Source organism: Mus musculus, chromosome 3 (genome assembly GCF_000001635.26).
Source record: "Mus musculus strain C57BL/6J chromosome 3, GRCm38.p6 C57BL/6J".
Lineage (NCBI taxonomy): Eukaryota > Metazoa > Chordata > Mammalia > Rodentia > Muridae > Mus > Mus musculus.
In genome coordinates, this window is record NC_000069.6 from 105883577 (window position 1) to 105903910 (window position 20334).

Below are 20334 nucleotides of genomic sequence, written 5' to 3' on the forward strand. Positions count from 1 at the left end.
CTTTTAGACAGGAACAGTTCTGGGTCAGAACTTTTGACTATGGATTAGTAACACTGTCCCTCCACTTGTGGCCCTGACTATCTACTGGAGGTGGACTCTTTGAGTTTCCTCTCCCTATTGTTGGACAATTTGGCTAAGGTCACCCCCATTGAGTCTGGAGGACAGTCTCTCACCTCCTAGCCCTCTGGGACTCTCTAGAGGGTCCCTGCACCACCTACCCTCGAGGCTGCATTTTTCCTGTCTGCACCCCCCAACACACCTGATCCTGTTCCCTTTTCCCTTCACCTTCTCTCTTCCACCCAGGTCCCTCCCTCCCTCTGCCTCCCATAATTATTTTCTTCCCCCTTGTAAGTGAGATTGAAACATCCTCTATTGGGCCTTTCTGCTTGTTACACTTCTTACGGTCTGTGAGTTGTATACTAGGTATTTTGTACTTCTTGGCTAATATCTACTTACCAATGAGTACGTACCATGAATCTGGGTTACCTCACTCAGGATGGTATTTTCTAGTTCCATCCATTTGCCTGCAAAATTCATGAAGTCCTCATTTTTAATAGCTGAATGGTATTCCATTATGTAAATGAACCATATTTTCTATATCCATTCTTCAGTTGAGAGACATCTGGGTTGTTTCTACCTTCTATTACAAATAAGGCTGCTATGAACATAGTAGAACATGTGTCCTTGTGGTATGGTAAAGCATCTTTAGGGTATATGCCCAAGAGTGGTACAGCTGGGTCTTCAGGTAGAACTATTTCCAATTTTCTGAGACACTGGCAGATTGATTTCCAGAGTGGTTGTACTAGTTTACAATCCTGCCAGCAATGGAGGAGTGTTCCTCTTTCTCCATATCCTTAGCCATTCTGATTGGTGTAAGGTTGTATCTCAGGGTTGTTTTGCTGTGCATTTCCCTGATGACTAAGGATTTTGAACATTTCTTTAAGTGCCTTCTCACCCATTGGAGATTCTTCTGTTGTGAATTCTATGTTTAGCTCTGTACCCCATTTTTAAATTGGGTTATTTTGGTTTTTGGAGGTTTGCTTCTTGAGTTCTTTATATATTTTAAATATTAGCCCTTTATGGGATATCTCGTTAATGAAGTTTTTTCCCCATCTGTAGGTTGCTGATTTGTCCTATTCTCATTCTTCTACATATAGACTGCCAGTTAGACCAGCACCATTTATTGAAGATGCTTTCTTTTTTTCCCTTGTATGTTTTTGGCTTCTTTACCGACGATAAAGTGTCCATAGGTGTGTAAATTTATTTCTGCGTCTTCTATTCTATTTCATTAATTGATCTGTCTCTGTACCAATATCATGGGTTTTTTTTTTTAATCACTAATGCTTTGCAGTACAGCTTGAAAGTCAGGAATGTTGATTTCCTCTCAAGATCTTTTATTGTTGAGAATTGTTTTGGCTATCTTGGGTTTTTTTTCCATATGAAGTTGAGAATTTCTTTTTCCATGTCTGTAAAGAATTGTGTTGGAATTTTGATGGGGATTGCATTGAATTTGTAGATTGCTTTTGGTAAGATGGCTATTTGCACTATGTTAATCCTATGAATCCATGAGCATGGGGGATCTTCATGTCTTCTGAGATCTTTGATTTCTTTCTTCAGGGATTTGAAGTTCTTGTCATACAGATCTTTCAACTCCTTGGTAAGAGTTACACCAAGATATTTTATGTTATTTGTGGCTATTGTTAAGAACATTGTTTCCCTAATTTCTTTCTTAGCCTGTTTATCATTTGTATAAAGGAAGGCTACTGATTTGAGTTATTTTTATATCTTACCACTTTGCTGAAGTTGTTTATGAGCTATGAAAGTTCTCTGGTGGAATTTTGGGGGTTGCTTATATATACTATCATATCAACTGCAAGTAGTGATATTTCGACTTCTTCCTTTCCAATTTATATGCCCTTGATTTCCTTTTGTTTACTTATTGCTCTAGCTAGAACTTCAAATACTGACTTGGATAGATAGTGAGATAGTGGGCAACCATGTCTTGTCCCTGATTTTAGTGGGATTGCTTCTAATTCCTCTCCATTTAATTTGATATTGGCTGTTGGTTTGCTATATATTGCTATTTATTATGTTTAGGTATGTGCTATGAATTCCTGGTCTCTTCAAGACTTTCAAAGGGGTGTTGTATTTTGTCAAAGGCTTTCTTAGCATCTAATGAGATAATCATGAAATTTTTTTTCCTTGAGTTTGTTTATATAGTATATTACTTTGATGGATTTTCATATATTGAACTATCCCTGCTTTTGAGGAATGAAGCCTACTTGATTGTAATGGATGTTGGTTTTGATGTGTTATTGGATTTGGTTTGTTGAGGATTTTATTGAGTATTTTTACATTGATATTCAATTATAAGTGAAATCGATCTGGTGTTCCCTTTCGTTGTTGAGTCTTTGTGTGTTTTAAGTATCAGAGTACCTGTGGCCTCATAGAATGAATTAGGTAGTGTTCCTTCTGTTTCTATTTTGTGCAATAGTTTGAGAAGTATTGGTATTAGCTCTTCTTTGAAGGTCTTGTAGAATTCTGCACTAAAACCATCTGGTCCTGGGATTTTTTTTTCTTTTTGATTGAGAGCTTTTTAATGACTATTTGTATTTCCTTAGGGGTTATGTGACTGTTAGATAGTTTACCTGATCGTGATTTAACTTTGGTACATGGTATGTGTATAGAAAATCATCCATTTCATCTATATTTTGTAGTTTTGTTTAATATAGGCTTTTGTAGTAGGTTTTGATGATATTTTTTAATTTCCTCAATTTCAGTTGTTATGTCTCCCTTTTCATTTCTGACTTTGCTAATTTGGATATTGTCTCTGTGCCCTTTAGTTAGTTTGGCTAAGGATTTATTTATCTTGTTGATTTTTCTCAAAGAACCAACTCTTAGTTTTGTTGAGTCTTTGTATTGTTCTCTTTGTTTCTAACTGGTTGATTTTGGCCTTGAGTTTGACTATTTCCTGCAGTCTACTCTTTTTGAGTGTGTTTGCTTCTTTCTGTTTTAGAGCTTTCAGTTGTGCTGTTATGTTGCTTGTCTGGGATCTCTCCAACTGCTTTATGAAGGCACTTAGTGCTATGAATTTTCCTCTCAACACTGCTTTGCTTGTGTTCTGTAGGTTTGGATATGTGGTTTCTTCATTTTCATTGAATTCTATAAAGTCTTTGATTTCTTTCTTTATTTCTTCCCTGACCAAGTTATCATGGAGCAGGAAGTTGTTCAGTTTCCATGAGTATGTGGGCTTTCTGTTGTTTATTTTGTTATTGAAGTCCAGCCATAGTCTCCAGTGATCTGATAGAATGCAGGGGATTATTTCAACCTTCTTGTATTTGTTGAGTCTTGTTTTGTGTTTGATTATATGGTCAGTGTTGGAAAAGGTTTCATAAGGTGCTGAGAAGAAGGTAATCCCGTCTCTGATTAGAGCAGGCCTCCTATGTCCCTCGTAGAGCATACCTCCTGTGTTCCTGGCCAGGGTGAACCTCCATGTCAGACTTTCATAAACAGTCTGAAACCAAGATGAAACTTGGGCAGAAATCAGAGTGACCACTCTGGCCTTAGCTTTTTAAAAACAGTGGCTGAAGTTGTGAAAGTTAAGAATGGTCCTTGTTCAAGTCTAAGTGGATCAAGGAACGCCACATAAAACCAGCGACACTGAAATTTATAGAGGAGAAAGTGGGGGAAATCTTCGAAGATATGGGCACAGGGGAAAAATTCCGAACAGAACAGCAGTGGCTGGTGCTGTAAGATCTAGAATTGACAAATGGGACCTCATAAAGTTGCAAAGCTTCTGTAAGGCAAAAGACACTGTCAATAAGACAAAAAGGCCACCAACAAATTGGGAAAGGATCTTTACCAATCCTAAATCAGATAGGGAACTAATATCAATATATACAAAGAACTCAAGAAGGTGGACTCTAGAAAATCAAATAACCCTATTAAAAATTGGGTACAGAGCTAAAAAAGAATTCTCAACTAGGAATACTGAACGGCTGAGAAGCACCTGAAAAAAATGTTCAACATCCTTAATCCTCAGGGGAATGCAAATCAAAACAACCCTGAGATTCCACCTCACTCCAGTCAGAATGGCTAAGATCAAAAATTCAGGTGACAGCAGATGCTGGAGAGGATGTGGAGAAAGAGGAACACTCCTCCATTACTGGTGGGATTGCAAGCTGGTACAACCACTCTGGAAATCAGTCTGGCGGTTCCTCAGAAAATTGGACATAGTACTACCAGAAGATCCAGCAATACCACTCCTGGGCATATACCCAGAAGATGTTCCAAGTGGTAATAAGGACACATGCTCCATTATGTTCGTAGCAGCCTTATTTATAATAGCCAGAAGCTGGAAAGAACCCAGATGTCCCTCAACAGAGGAATGAATACAGAAAATGTGGTCCATTTACACAATGGAGTACTATTCAGCTACTAAAAACAATGAATTTATGAAATTCTTAGGCAAATGGATAGATCTGGAGGATATCATCCTGACTGAGGTAAACCAATCACAAAAGAACACACATGATATTCACTCACTGATAAGTGGATATTAGCCCAGAAACTTAGAATACCCAAGATACAATTTGCAAAACTCATGAAACTCAAGAAGAAGGAAGACCAAAGTGTGGGTACTTCGTTCCCTCTTAGAAGGGAGAACAAAATATCCATGGAAGGAGTTACAGAGACAAAGTTTGGAGCTGAGACAGAAGGAATGACCATCCAGAGACTGTCCCACCTGGGGATCCATCCCATATACAATCACTAAACCCAGACACTATTGCATATGCCAACAAGAATTTTGCTGACAGGACCCTGATATAGCTGTTTTTTTGTGAGGCTATGCCAGTTCCTGGCAAATACAGAATTGGAGGTTCACAGTCATCTATTGGATGGAACACAGGGCCCCCAATGAAGGAGCTAGAGAAAGTACCCAAGGAGCTAAAGGGGTCTGCAACCCTATAGGAGAAATAACAATATGAACTAACCAGTACACCCCGCCCCCCCAGAGCTTATGTCTCTAGTTGCGTATGTAGCAGAGGATGGCCTAGTTGGCCATCAATGGGAGGAGAGGCCCTTGGTCTTGAGAAGATTATATGCCCTAGTACAGGGGAATGCCAGGGCCAGGAAGTGGGAGTGGGTGGGTTGGGGAGTAGGGCAGGTGGAGGGTATAAGGGGACTTTCGGAATAGCATCTGAAATGTAAATGATGAAAATATCTAATAAAAAAACAACACAGTTTATGGGGAAAAAAAAAAAAAAGAATGGTCCTTGTTTCCCAAGATGTTAACCTTCATAGTGATCCTTAAAAAAAAAAAAAAAAAAAAAAAAAAAAAGTTGGATAGATGGATGCTCAGGCCAGATCTTAGGCACAAGGGACACAAGGCTGTAATGACAGCTTAATACATTGAGGTATCAAGGTTGTGCTTTCTTTATTTAGGAACTAAAAGCATGGTTCCAGAGTAAACATTTAAGCCTTGGTTCAGATTCGGTTCTGCTGTGCCTGCCAGCCTCTGTGATCTTGGGAAAACAGCCTAACCTCTATAAAGTTCAGACTTTGTGTTCAAAGCAGCAAGCATTTTCCACCCAGTAGGGACTTTGCACCCCCACCCTGAAATATTTGGCAAGACTTGGAGGCATTTTGGATTGTCATGATTTGGGGAGTTGGGACTGCTGTTGGTATTCAGTGGGTAGAAGGCATGGGTGATGCTAATATCCAGTAACATAGTAGTACACAATAGACATCGACCCTCACAATGAGAAGTTACTTCGTCCAAACTGACAGTGGAGTGAAAACCAAAAAATCCCTGGCTTAGGGGCAGTGCATTTAGAGTCTGACACAAGATTTGTAGGTGCCAAATTAACAGTGCTGTCATTAGTAAATGATCTGTTTAGTGTGGTTTGGTTAAAAAACATAAAACAGACAAACAAAATGAAACACACACACACACACACACACACACACACACACACACACACACACACACACAAACCAACTTCTGAAAAAGGATCACCCACCTCTTGGTAGAGCTCAGAAAATTCTCTATAAACAGTGGTAACTACAGCCCATCCAACTGTAGCCTGGGTCTAGCCAAAAGGTTTCAAGTGGAGGCTCTGGGGCCTGATATATATAATTTAACTCAGCCTGCTTGCCTGTAAAGTGGCCATCATAATATCTGTCTTGTAGGAAATCCATTAAGGCATGTGAAGGGCCAGTCTGCATAGCATAGCAAGCATTCAACTGATAACTCGCTATTCTTGCAGAGAAGTGGTTAGGGAGAACACTAGGAGGAGTGTTTTTAAGAAAACATTTGTTATTTACTTGTAGTTGTGTGTGTGTGTAGGCATACTTGTGCCACAGCACATGTGTAATGGTTAGAGGACAACTTTCAGGGATCAGTTCTCTTCTACCACGGTGTGGGTTCTGGGGAGCAAACTCCACTTGTTAGGTTTGACAGTGAGTGCTGTTACTGCTGAGCCATCTTGTCAGCTCAGAAGAACACTGATTTCAACAAGAGCCTCTAAAGTATTTAATATAGAGTATGAAAGGGACTCCAACCAAATAAGCAAAGAATCCACCCAGCAGTAGAAACCATCAGAGGACCTGCAGGAAAGGAGCCAGGTGTTCATAAATGTCATCTCCACGACTTCTCACACCTCTCTGTATCTCTTTGAATCTCATTTGACAGTTGTGGAAATGGGCTCACAATAGTTAGTCACTTGCTGAAGATCACGCAGCTGCAGAAGGGCAGAGCTGGGCTTTTGAAACACTCCCTCTGGCCTGTGTTTTTGTGGGCTGAAATTCAGTAATGTTCAACTCAGGGCAGATCTCCAGAACATTAACAAGTTAGGAGGTTTCTATGTTCAGGGAAAGGAAGTGTGAAAGCCTAACCTCTATCTGCTGGCAGCTTGGATATGTGGAGAGGAGAGCAGAAGGCTGCTGGCAGGGGCCTTTCTGCTTTACTGCAGCGATAGCTGCTGGGTCCCGTCAACTCACCCTGCAATGTCAGGCAGCACAGAGTCATCCAGAGAGAGAATCTCTTAGTGATGTATGAGACCTGCTGGCCAAAGACAAGGAGTATGGGCTCTTAGGTTACTCAGCATTCCTCCCCACCACAAGGAGAGATCTTTAGGATTCTTAACCTGTGGGACTCATCCACTTTGGGGTCCAATGACCCTTTCACAAGGGTTTCTTAAGACCATAGTAAATATCAGATGTTTGCATTACAATCCATAACTGAAGCAAACATAGTTATCAATAGCAACAAGATAATTTCATGATGAGGGGAGGTCAGTACAACATGAGGAACTGTATTAAAGGAATACAGCATTAGGAAGGTTGAGAACCACTGTTCTAGAAGATTCCTGAGACCTGAGACAATTCCTAGCAAGTACAGGGTGGTGTGTGTGTGTGTGTGTGTGTGTGTGTGTATGTGTGTATGTGTGTGTGGTGAGACAGAGCCACCATAACCTGAATAACGTAGGCTGTAAACTGGAGAACCACAGTAGCCTTCCCTTATGCAGCTCTATCAGAGAGAGAATGATGACGCTGGAAATAGTGTGGAGTCTTGAGGGCCTAACTGTGAAGAGACTGTCCCGGCAGCACTTGGGGTTGGTGCAGATGATAGTGTCTGTATCTCTGGTGTCCTGCAGGACCCCTTTGCCTCTCCTGGTCTTAGACAAATGCATCAGTCACTTTTCTCATCCTTTCAACACAATACCAGACAATAAAACTTAAAGACGCAAACAGTGGTTCTGACTCATGGTTTCAGGCCATTGCAGCAGGGAGGTTTTGGCAGGAGCAATGTTCTTTACAGTGAAGCAGTGACCCAGTGGGACCTGGCTGGTATAAACCTTTAAAGGGCCACCCATGCTGACACATTTCCTGAAGCTAAACAGGCTTCTCCTACCGCCTGCAAATTATCATCAAAAGCTGGGAAGCCAGGGTTTAAAAATTGAACTGGTCAGAGCATAGTTCAAATTCAAACCATTATCAAAAGTGCCCTGCACTGTCCACAGTAGGACAGCATCTGGGTGACTCTCCCAGCTGCTTGCCCACCATCCTTCCACCTCTGGTTCTCACACGTTCCAGCTCTTCTTCTTGAGGCACAAAAATAATGGGGCTGGAAGCTGTCTCAGGATGTTTGGGTCCCACATATACAGAAACTGAGCAGAAAAAAAAAAAAAAAAACAAAACAGGCTATAAGACCTCAAGTGTCAACATGGCCCATGTGTTCTGTGAAAGGTCCTGCTCTGCCCTGGCCAGAAAGAAAAAAAAAAAAAAGAAAGAAAAAAGAAAAAGCACTAAAAGTTCACTAACCTGGTTGTTTAAATATAGGAAAGGAAACAGATGCTGGCTGGCGGAAGTGGGTTGGGGGGTGGTGCTTGAAGCCTAACCTCTGCTGATTTGCTGTGGGACCTTTCTGTTGTTACCCTGGGCTATATCTCCCTCAGAGCTCCTCCTCATGATAGACAAGAGAGGGTTATTTTTAAGCTGATCTTTGTGACTTCCTTTTGGCTTGTGTCCTCTGCTTCCTTGGTAGTCCTATTCTGGCACAGCCTGTCAGGCTGTGGGAGGTGAGAGCTGTTTTTGTATGGGCAAATGGCAAAGGCTGAGTGGGGAGCCCAATGGTGCCGACTCGGTCAGGCTGAACGCAATCCCTCCACCCCCCAATGGACTCGTGACAGGACAGTGTGGAGGAGTCCCAGCTTCAGGCCTAAGGCTTAGTCTCAGAGTGTGTAGGTAGCACACAGCATCCACTTCGGAATCCTCTGACCGGATCCGTAGTATCCAGATAAATACAGGGGTGCTACTGTGTCCTCAAATGGTCTGTCCTCCGAAGAGCTCCCCTTTCTGGAACCAGGCTGGGCTGCCCTCTGTGGTCTCCGAGGTCTCTCTGAGTTCCTGGGGAGGATAGGATGTCTGGCTAGGTGCACTTCTAGCATCCTCAGACTGTGTGCTGATGAATCAGCAACCTGTCCCAGTCAGTCTCTTCACCGTACATATCAAAGGAGGCGAGTGGAGATCTCGGTAGCTCCTGGGGGTGGGGGACGGCCTCAACCGAGTTCCTGTTGATCCCTCTCACTTCCTCTTGTCTTCAGTATATGGTGGAGGCCCTGAAGTGCAGCTGGTGCCCAATGGCTGCCTGCGATAATGCATGTCTGTGGTTTCTCGTTCAACCTCTGGTTACCTCCCGGAAGGGCCCTCCTTAGTCTTCTCAGGAGATTGCTATGGTCCCCAGCTCTAATCAGGGATCACACAGAGCCACACCCTCTTCTGATTTCAAAGATCTCTCTCTCTCTCTCTCTCTCTCTCTCTCTCTCTCTCTCATATCATACATGCAGGCTGAAGCCTGGGAGGGAATAGTTTAGAAATTAGTACTTCCTTGCCAAGACCCAAGAGAACACAGATCAGGTCTCACAGAAGGTAGAAGTCTTGGTTGAGTAGCCCTTGTGTAGTCAGGCAAAATAAGCTAGTCTGTGTCTTTCCACAGTAACTCCCATGTGACGCTTAGAAAATTCTTTCCACTTCAGAGTCCATGTCAAGAAATAGTTGGGTTTTTGAGATTTCCCCCTGCAGACGAAGAGCTGGCTCTGCACGACCTTTCTGTTGGGCCCAAGCTTCTGACGCTCAACCTCAGCTACTGCAGAAGTGAGGAAAATCCAGCTCTCAAAGCAGCAGCTGGATTGTTGATCTGCTCCAGGCCTTGTGTCACCTGACTCCAGCAGCTGCTATCCAAGCCTCTGGCGAGCTACTTAGCCTTTACGGAAGGTGATGTGGTGTTGTGTGTGCGTGACCATGCATCCCTCCTACCTGCGCCCTCCCTTACTTGCCGTGGGTAGGGCAGTCATCGCACCTGCTTCCTCTTTGGGTCTGTGAAATGAGAGCCACTTCGGCTTTGCCACATCTAACATCTAAATGGTATTTAGGAGAACAACAGCATAGCTCCTTGACTTGGTTAGGGCCAGGCAAGGAGTTCTGTAAGTGGAAGGTGAGGAGGGTCGTGAAGTAACCCTTTAAAAATGTTTATTAATCCTTTGAGGATCACACACACTTACACTCACATACACATACTCACATAGTCACATACCCTCACAGACACATACTCACACAGAGAAACTCATATACTCATACAGTCACATACATTCACACACACCCTTACACACAACATATTTGATCATGTTCACTCCCTACTCCTCCCCTAACTCCTCCCAAGAATACGCCCACCCCCAACCCCTCCTAACTTCATGTCCTTTAAAAAATTATTTTTATAACCCGTTCTCGATGTCCATATATTAGTGGGTGTGGATCCACCCACAGTAGTGTGATTGACCTTCCAGGGGCCATGCCCTTAAAGAAAACTGACTTTCCCTCTCCCAGAAGGACACGCCCCCTGCTTGGACTTAGGTTTCTGGAGCAACCTTCCCTTAGGCTGACCTTCCGGCAGTTCCTTGGAGCCCCACCCAGCCAGCAGCTGCCCTCGCCTCCTGCAGATGTTTCCAGTTTGCAGATTGCTTGGGGTTCTCTTTGGTCATTCGTTCCATTTGCTCAGAAACAACAGCCAGCATTCTTGTCGGGAAGTGAGAGAGTGCCAACCTCAGGATGACACAAAAGGCCCCAGTCATGGGAACTAGATAGAGATGGGGTGGGGGCTGGAAAGGACCAGAGACTGGACCATCTGCAGTGACCTAGACTTCTGCTGGCCTCTGCTGCAGCCGGGGCCACCAAAACAACATCTATCTGGCTTCCATCTGGCAGGGCCCAGAGTGGGTCAGTTGAGTCATCCTGGAGGGTTCAGGTCAGAAAGAGCCATTCTCCTGGAGGCCCGGGAATGACTGGAGAGTCATTCTGGTTCCTTGGCCCTTCACAGTCAGGATCTATTCCAAGGTTAATGAAAGGTTAGAAAGTGTTTGGTATTCAGGATCAAGTGCAGACACAAATGAATAGGCTGCGCATTAAATCGTAAATTGTGTGCCGTGCGTTTCATGTCTGTCAAGCAGCTGTTTTGGCAGGAGGTGACCATAATATTCATCAACCTTCACACCCTGCCCAGAAGGTGGCCTTTTTATAGCCTTGAAAAGTGCCAAGTGCTCTGCCACGCCCTCCAGAATGAGTGACAGGTAAGACACAGAAACTGTGGTTATGGTTCTGAATAGGGCGGGCTCTTGAGATAGCCAGGCTTCACCTGCAGCAACGGAGAGGCCCCTGTGGCTGCGGGTGCTCCATCCTGCCTGTCTAGGAACTGCCTGCAGTCAGACCCCCCAGGCTGGCCTCTGCCTGGGCTCACGAAGGGGGGCGGTCTCATAGCTGAACCCTGGCACAAGCTTCTTCATGCGGTCAAGCCACTCACTTCCTGGCAAGTAGAGAAGATAGGAGAAGACGTCATCGCCGTCCTGCCATCGCCTTCGGGTGAGTCCAGTTTCTGAAGCTCAGAAAACCAACAGAGGATTTGGAGCAAAAAGCTTCTTCAACAAAAGACGAGAGAAAGGTGCCAAGGAAAGCCACATCTAGACCATTCCAACCTCAGGGGCACAGCCAGCCTGCAGTTCACGGTTCACAGAGGGTCTGTGGGTATAGAGACGCTTCCTGTTGGTTCAGTAACCAGCAAGCACCTCATGAGGAGTCACTGGCCCGGTGCCCATGAGGCCCACAGGAAGAGCATGGGTGCAGGACTCTAAGAGTGGTCCAGACCCTGCCCCAGATGTTGGGTGTTTTTTACTTCTTTCAGGTCCCAAAGAATAATCTTCCTCCTTCACCAAAGAGGAATTAAAGACATGGGAGATTGGGCAATGTGGCCAAGGTTATCCGCTTAGAAACAAAGCTCACAAAGCAAGAAGGACGTGGCATGTTCAACGTCTGAGTCACTCGCTGGCAGCCAGCCCATTTTGATTTCTTCCCCGGGGCTGGGCCTCAGGGCATAAATGCAGTGGGACAGGCCTGACACCTGGAGGCAGAAGCCCTGTGTGTACATGGAGTGGGACAGGAGGTGGTTCGATGCGGGAATCTCACCGAGGCAGAGAACTCTGGCACAGGTTTGAGTGCTGAAGGTCTGGAAGGTAACTTCCAGTAAGAGGTGATATGACTGGCTGGCACATCAACCTGGATGGACAGGGCAGGGAGACTGGCCATGACACATACATGCAGTGGATCACTGTCTGGTTGGGTGGTCCTAGGGTGTTCATCTGTGGGCTCAGCGAGGTGGGCACCAGAATAAACAAGGAGCTAAATGTTCTGGCTAGCCGGTTTTGACCTCAAACCAGTCACTTTGGGCACCAGTTTCCTCTCATGTTCAATTCCACTTCTAGCACACTTGTGCTCTAAAATCTCACTGTGAATGTTGATTTGGGACAAGAAAAGTGATGAGTGTAACACCAGGAACAGTTCTAAGCCCTACAGAAAAAGCAAGAAGAACAGGGCCAAGAACAAATGACAGAGCTCTGATCATGGAACACAGAAAACAGGGTGCCCATGGCATCAGATTAGACAAATCACACTGAAGAGAGAATGGACGTGTGGTGGTAAACAAGCATAGAGAAGCCACAAACTGTCTTGTAAGGCATTCTCTCTAAGGGCCTCTTAACCAGACTGAGTAACATAACCCCAAAAGACTGCAGGGAAAAGATGCAACAAAGAAACAAAAAATGGACCCTCTCGTTCCTCTCAGCTTCTGCCCAACACAGTGACATGGTTAGCACCCTCTTGGGCTGGGGTGGGATGTGTGTGGGGGTAGGGTGGGGACAGACCTGGGAATAATATATGCATTCAGCTCCAACATAAAACAGGTCTCCCATGTTGCCAGGTGTTATAAGAGGCTCCTGGAGGTCCAAAGTTGAATAGGAAGTGGGAGAAACAATTTAACTCCAAAGTAGCATAAAAGTGCTCAAAGAGAGGATAGCATAAGCTGAAATGGAATCCATAGTGAGGGAGGGGCCACTGGCTGCCCACCAGCGCCTTTGATCCTTCTTGGGAGTTGATTGTACATACAATGGTAAGTGGGTTCTGCCTGTGCCGTGGGTGGCACCATCCCGGATACTTCTGGGCATCAGTGCCCCAAGCTCTGTTATTGAGTCCTCTCCAAGATACTCAATTAAAATGACAGCTTTGCCATGTTTTGTTTCTTGTTTCTAGAGACAGGGTCTCACTTTGTAACCTTGGCAGTCTGCTCTGGCTTTGAATTCACAGAGATCAAGCTGCCTCAGCCTCCCAACTTCTGGGATTCCAAGCATGCATCTGGCTGGGTATTTTATTTTTAGAATTACACAAATCCCTATGGGTGAATGGGAAGCAACACCAAAGTTCCTTCTATGTGCTCGTTATTTGTGACTTGCAGTCTTCCCAAAAGCATGTGCTCATAATAAAAGAACAGAGCATGACAACTAAGATACCAGGAGCCAGGGCTGGAGATTTGACTCAGTGGTTAAGAGCATTTGCCACGGACTGGAGAGATGGCTCAGCGGCTAAGAGCACTGACTCCTCTACCAGAGGTCCTCAGTTCTATTCCCAGCAACCACATGGTGGCTCACAACCATCTATAATGGGATCCAGTGCCCTCTTCTGGTGTGTCTGAAGACAAAAACACAGTGTACTTACATATAATAATAAATAAATCTTTAAAACAAACAAACAAACAAGAGCAATGGCAACTTGTGATGGTTTGAATAAAAATGGCTCCCTTAGGTTCATAGGGGAGTTGCAGTATTAGGAGGTGTGGCCTTGTTGGAGGAACTGTCACTGTCTCAGAAGCTCAAGCCAGGTTTAGTGGCTTATGGTCTCTTCCTGCTGCCTGCTGATCTAGATGTAGAATTCTCAGTTACTGTTCCAGCACTATGTCTGTCTACGTGCCACCATGCTTCCTACCATGATGATAATGGATAAAACCTCTGAACTGTAAGCCTGCTCAGTAAAATGTTTTCCTTATAAGAGTTGCTTATAAGGCTGGTAAGATGGCTCAGAGGGTAAGAGCACTGACTGCTCTTCCGAAGGTCCTGAGTTCAAATCCCAACAACCACACGGTGGCTCACAGCTATCTGTAATGGGATCCGATGCCCTCTTCTGGTGTGTCTGAAGACAGCTACTGTGTACTTATGTATAATAATAAATCTTTGGGCTGGAGCAAGCAGGGACTGAGTGACCAAAGTTGACTGGAGCGAGCAGAGGTCCTAAAAAGTTCAATTCCCAACAACCACATGAAGGCTCACAACCATCTGTAAAGCTACAGTGTACTCACAAATATAAAATAAATAAATACATTTAAAAAAACAAAAAAGAGTTACCGTGGTCATGGTGTCTCTTCACAGCAATAGAAACGCTGAGACACTACTCTCTGAGAGGACCTGATGTCAGTTACCAGCACTCACACCAGGTGGTTCTGAGTGCCTTGTAACTCCAGCTGCATGCAAGTGATGATGACTTCTGGTCTCTATGCCACCTTCACACAAGTGTGTGCACACACATAAAAATAAAAAAATAATTTAAAAAAGGATACTAGAAGCCTGAAGTTGAGACAATGCGTGCAGCTTTTCTAGAAAAGTCTTTTTTTTGCTGAGACAAGCCTGGCTTGTGCTGACCCACTCTGAGCTCCTGGCTGCCCAGGAACAACCTACGCCACCAAGCTAATGAACAGAGCAGGAGAGGTATTAGAAGAGCAACATCCTTCCTAGAACCTCCTCGGGGAAATAGGTCTCTTAAACCTTCAGTATAAGCAATAACAATGTAGTATCTTTAACCGTGATGAAATGCTGAGACAGACTCTGTATAACAATAGCTTTAATGAAAAGCCGAGGGAAATAAAGTTATTGGGGGAACCCTTCAGCGGGAAGTAAAGTAATGTGGTTTCCTGATGCTGTCTGCCCATGGACTAGATGCAGGGGTGTGGGGTGGAGAAGGTTGAGGGAGGATTGGCAGGCTGCCCTCCATTACTCCACAGCCTAAGAGGAGGAACCAGAAACCAGAAAACTGGCAAAAAAGAAAGAAAAAAAAAATCCTGTTCTCAGTAGTTCTCAGTAGCTGGCCCAACCCATGGATCATGCACACCCTTCCACACTGAAGAGCTTCTGCCCAGTCACAGTTTATGTTTGGTATAATTGGTGTTGGCCTATTCTTGTGTGATTCACTGGAAAGGGCTAAGATAGTTGACTCAGATTCTGGCCTTTACCCATCGTAGTTGACTGTAACTGTCCTCCCTCCCTCCCTCCCTCCCTCCCTCCCTCCCTCCCTCCCTCCCTCCCTCCCTTCTTTAAGTTACCTTTGTTCAAGATTTTGTCAAAGAAATCTGAGAAGTAACTAATGCAGGTTCAGATCCCAGCTCCGCCACTTGCTCCCTGAAAGCCACCTCGCACCAGGCTGTGGTCTCCTCACCAGTGAAATGAGTTAGCAGCACTTACGATTAAGTTTGGCACACGATTATAAGTGACAGGTATAAAACGCCAAGCAAGGAGCCTGGGCTGTGTCACTTAGCACCCTGTCAATGGCAGGGTTCACACACTCGTGATAGAAGGACCTTGTAGAGTAAGAGAAGACGTGTCATCGAAGGGGTAGAGGTTGCTGGTTTCTTGCTCTCTCCAGGAGAATGTGCTCAATTCATCTAAGGGTAGGGTGGGTTGAGAAGAAGCAGGCCAAGGCACAGCCCCACTATACACATCTAGGACTGGCGGTGCTCTATCCCGGGTTCGTTCCTGCACGTGCTAGTTAGTGCTTACGTAAAGGTCACTGAAAATGACATCAGGACTCACAGTTGACCTGTGTGGAATCAGAGATGAACTTCAGAGACTGCGGGAGTCCCCTACTTGAGTGAAAAAATACCAGGGTGGGTAATTGAAGGCCTGAGGCTGGAATGAGGAGGCTGGGATATGAAGAGGCTCAAGGACGTTTGGATAAGTTATGGGCTTTGAAAAGATCAGGACAGTGACCAGAGGGCCCTGTGCCTACAGGAGGATGGGTTGGGGATTGGAGGACATGGGGGAAGGACCAACAATGCACAACCCGGTGAGATCTACTTACGGCAGATATCACACGGTAGCAGACCCCTTCTGAATCCACCCTGTCCTTAAGTCAGGAGACCAGACTGGGCTGGTCTCCACTGTAGAACATGCTCTTTAGCAGAACAGACTTAAGCACATTCCTTCTCTATTTGCTGAGAGTTCCTGCTTTGTGGAGCAAAATGCAAAACTTTTTTTGTTAGGCTGTTCATGCTCCTTGCCAGCCTTCTTGAGTCCAGAGGATCAGAATATTATGTGGGACTAGATTGGACTGACCATAGGCAGCCTACCTACCCTCCTTGCTCCTGGTCTCCCTTGCAAAGTCCGAGGTGGTTGGCTGAGGCCAGTTTTGAGCCCTCCCCATTTTCTCTCCTTAGCGGCAGCTTGTGTTTCAGAGGACGGTGGAAATGTGCTGCCACCTGGTGGCCACATCTGAGCATAGCCCCTTAGCCAGACCTCAACTACTCAAACCACAAGCTGACACAGGTAGTTGAAAGACATATTTTGAGAGCCTATAATCTGGAAGAGTATTAGGGATAGCTGAATCCTCTAGCCCTTCCTCATAACACGGCCCATTAGTAAAATTCCCTTTAATACAATACAAATGTTGAGGCGACCCCTCCCAACCATAAATTTATTTTCATTGTTACTTCAAAACTTTAATTTTGCTACTGTTATAAATCATATTGTTACTGTTATAAATCATAAGGTGTGTATCATATGTTTATTTATCATATGTATGTTTTTATAAATCATAGGGTATGTATCATATGTATGTTTTCCGGTGGCCTTAGGTGACCCCTGTGAAGGTGTCATCTGTGGTTAGCGACCCACAGGCCGAGAACTGCTGCGCTAGACTTTCTCTTGGGCTTAGAGGCCTGGCTCACTTGGGCGTGGTTGAATCATGGTAGCTAAGGTTTGGGCACCTAGTCACAAGCAGTTCCCTTTCCCTGAGCAGGATTTCCTGTAACCCAAGTTACAGGAACCTTGGGGTTTTGGGTCTTTATCCATCCTTTTCATTTTTACTGATACTCACTTTAGAGAACTCTTCACGTTCAGAGTCCCAGGCCTTGTAAGTTGAAAGGGTCTCAGCCCAGCTCTAAGAAGAGCAGTGAGTTTGGGAAGTCACCTGAAGTCTTAGGGTCTTACCGGTACTTTGACAGAGAGTGGGGAAGGAGCATATAAAAAAGGGGGCAAGGAGAAGACACCCTCAAAGATGACTCTGAGCACTGGCTGTCTCTAAGGCCCCACTGTTCGCTGGCACATAGCGAGGTCTGTAGAAGCATGAGGCTTTGAGGGAAGTGGTCATGACTTCAAGAGGAAGTGAGTAGACATGGGTCTATGCAAGTATGCCCACAGCATCGTGTCAGCTCTGAGCAGCCAAGCAGCAGTTTCCATCTCCCAGCTGCCTAACATCCTGTCTTGGCTGTGGCTTGGGTAATTCTGGGTTCTGGAACCCCAACCTTGGTCTCCTGCTAATACACTTTTCTGTCAAAGACTGGCAGTTGAGGTTATCTAGGCTTTTCTGAGAAGATGCAAAAGAGCCTATGTGTGTCCTCTCTCTGGTCAGCCTTTTCAGGATGCTATGCAGCCAATAGCTGAGCTGTGCTGTGCTGCTCCAGGCTAGAGCTTGGGAGGCCTTTTCCTGGACTCGGGTCACTTTGTCAGACTGGAAACTCCTCAGAGTCCATCCTTGTCTCCCTTGTAGAAATCAGGCTCTGCCGGTAGAAGTGAAATTCATGGTGCCCCTCCTCTCAGATGGAAAAAAAAATGGCAGGGAAATCCGAGCTTATCTTCAATTCACTATTAAAAACTTTCTTAAATAGACCTTTTTTTCTCCCCCACTCTGGTCCTATAAATGGTCTTCTGTGAGATCCAAAATGTCACCAGTGGCCTGCTTATGTGGCCCTTTCTCTGGTCCTACCATCTCTTCCTACCTCAGAGCAGGCACTGAATCTGCTTCATACGTATGCTTTAGTGTCACAATCTTGTTGGCCTAAACATCACATTTTACAGTATTAATTTCTTCCTAATATTGATCACATAGTGACATCAAACAGAGGGGCTCCTTGTACTTGTGACAGTACAAGTACATATCGTGGTTCATCATTTCTAAGGGCTACCTTTCAGAAACGGGGCTCTGAAGCCAGCCATATGGGTTTGAATGTCAGTTTGTCACTTCCTAACTGTGCTGTCATGGCCAATTTATTTACCCTTTGGCGCCTCTGCTTGCTTATCATTAACAAGCATTGTCACTTTCTCCAGAAGACATTGGATGAGACCACAAATAATAAAATGTTATTTTGTTATAAAACTCCAGGACACCAGAGTGTCCTGGAGAGTACCTAACAGGTCCTAGTTGAGGGTTTCTGTAGCTGTGTACCCAGTGCCAGGTTTCTGTCACCTGGCATGCTAAGAAGCATCTCTAGTCATTCACTGAGCAATAGTATACTGCTGGCCAGCCAGGCAACATGGTGTAAAAATGAAAAGTTCTGGTTGGGTCTCCAGGAACTGCAGGCCTATAGAGTCTGGGTAGGAGGCTGTTAGGGTGGCATGGTGGATCCACATGAGGGAGAGGTGGTGTCTTAGTTAGGGTTTTATTGCTGGGAACAGACACTATGACCAAGGCAAGTCTTATAAAAGACAACATTTAATGGGGCTGGCTTCCAGGTTCAGAGGTTCAGTCCATTATCAAGGTGGGATCATGGCAGCATCCAGGCAGGCATGGTACAAGAGAAGCTGAGAGTTCTACATCTTCATCTGAAGGTTTCTAGCAGAATATTGGCTTCCAGGGAGTAAGGATGAGGGTCTTAAAGCCCACACTCACCGTGACATACCTACTCCAAAAGGGCCACACCTTCTAATAGTGCCACTCCCTGGGCCAAGCATATCCAAACCATCACAGGTGGTATAGGAAGTTTTCTTCAAGGTCCTGTTAGAGAACTGCCTCGAGGGGAGCCTTTTTATTTTCTAGGTGGGGGCAAGGAAGAGATCCTGCTAGACCTAGTGAGTGTGCACAGGCGAAGAAGTGAAAGGGAATTTCGGAGCCAGGAATTGCTGGGAGCTGTGGGCTTATGGCTTCGGTGAAAGAAGCAGATGGCAGGAGCCTGAACAGGCTCAAACCCCACTAACCTGGGAATCATAACGAAAGCTATTATCAGGAACCAGGACCTGGTAACAGAAGATGTGAGAGACTGGGTCCATGGGTACCAGTGAGGTAACAGGTGTGTGAGGTGGCTGTCTATCCTGGTCTCTCTGCCCCCTCTCCTGGATTGCCTTTTGGATTTCAATCCCCAGTGAACAGATATTTAGCATGGTCATAAGACAAGCTAGTGAGGGAATATGGAAACTTCTCTTCCACCCCTCAAACTCGCCCTTGAACACTGGTGCTCTCTGTTTATTCAGAAAACAAAAAAGAACGGACATTTCTCCTTCGAAGAGAAGAAGCACCCAAGGCATCGCAGAAACCTCTGGGAGTAACATAATCCTGGGTGGGAAGCCGTGGTGGTTATGGTCCTCTGGAAGAGCATCCACTGCTCTTTATAGCTGAGCCATCGCTCCAGCCTGTCCACCTTGCTTTTCAATGTAACAAAACATGGACCGTCACCTTGTTTCTGTTGTTGTTAATGTAGAAGCTGCCCGTTTCCTGACCAACAAGCCTTAAATAGAGAAGAAAGCTTGATCTCCTGTCCTGCCTCTCTGTCTGTGGCAAATGATGGAGATTTTTCTAGGAACCAACAAAGCGAGATTGCAATTGCTTTTTGTTAAGGAAGACTCTTTCTTGCCTCTTGGTAGAAATTGCTTTCTGTAACTTCCCCTCTGAAGAGGACAGAAAGAAGGCAGTTACAGCAGAAGTAAGAGGAAAGGCCACTCGGGGGGCTGATGAAACGTAAAACAACAAACAAACAAAAAACAAAAACAAAAACAAAACAAAATAAAACACCCCACGTAAACACCAGGGCTGGAGAGAAGACTCAGTGGATAAGTGTGCCTGCTGCTCTTGCACTGTGTGTGTGTGTGTGTGTATGTGTGTGTGTGTGTGTGTGTGTGTGTGTGTGAGTGTGTGTGTGTGTGTGAGTGTGTGTGTGTGTGTGTGTGTGTGTGTGTGTAAAAATTGTTTTCAGTTTTGTCCCTGAGTGTCCTGAATTTTTTAGGTAGATCTGAGTGCCCTTAAACTCACAAAGATCTGCCTGCCTCTGTCTCCCCAGTCCTGGGATTAAAGTGTGCATCACAATTGTCTCTATCACAAGATCTTTGTGTTAAGCAGGCTGAGGGTGGAAATATTACATGATTAGTGTTTCCACCTCTTCTACCCAATCCTACCCACAGCTCATCTGGTCCCTGAATGATC

The 20334-nt window shown here is 45.0% G+C and overlaps 1 protein-coding gene across 2 annotated transcripts in view; it reads left to right on the forward strand.

Annotated features, from left to right (window-relative positions):
* Tmigd3 (transmembrane and immunoglobulin domain containing 3) overlaps positions 1-20334 on the forward strand; it is a 53187-nt gene that overhangs the window by 12719 nt on the left and 20134 nt on the right. The window lies entirely within an intron of this gene.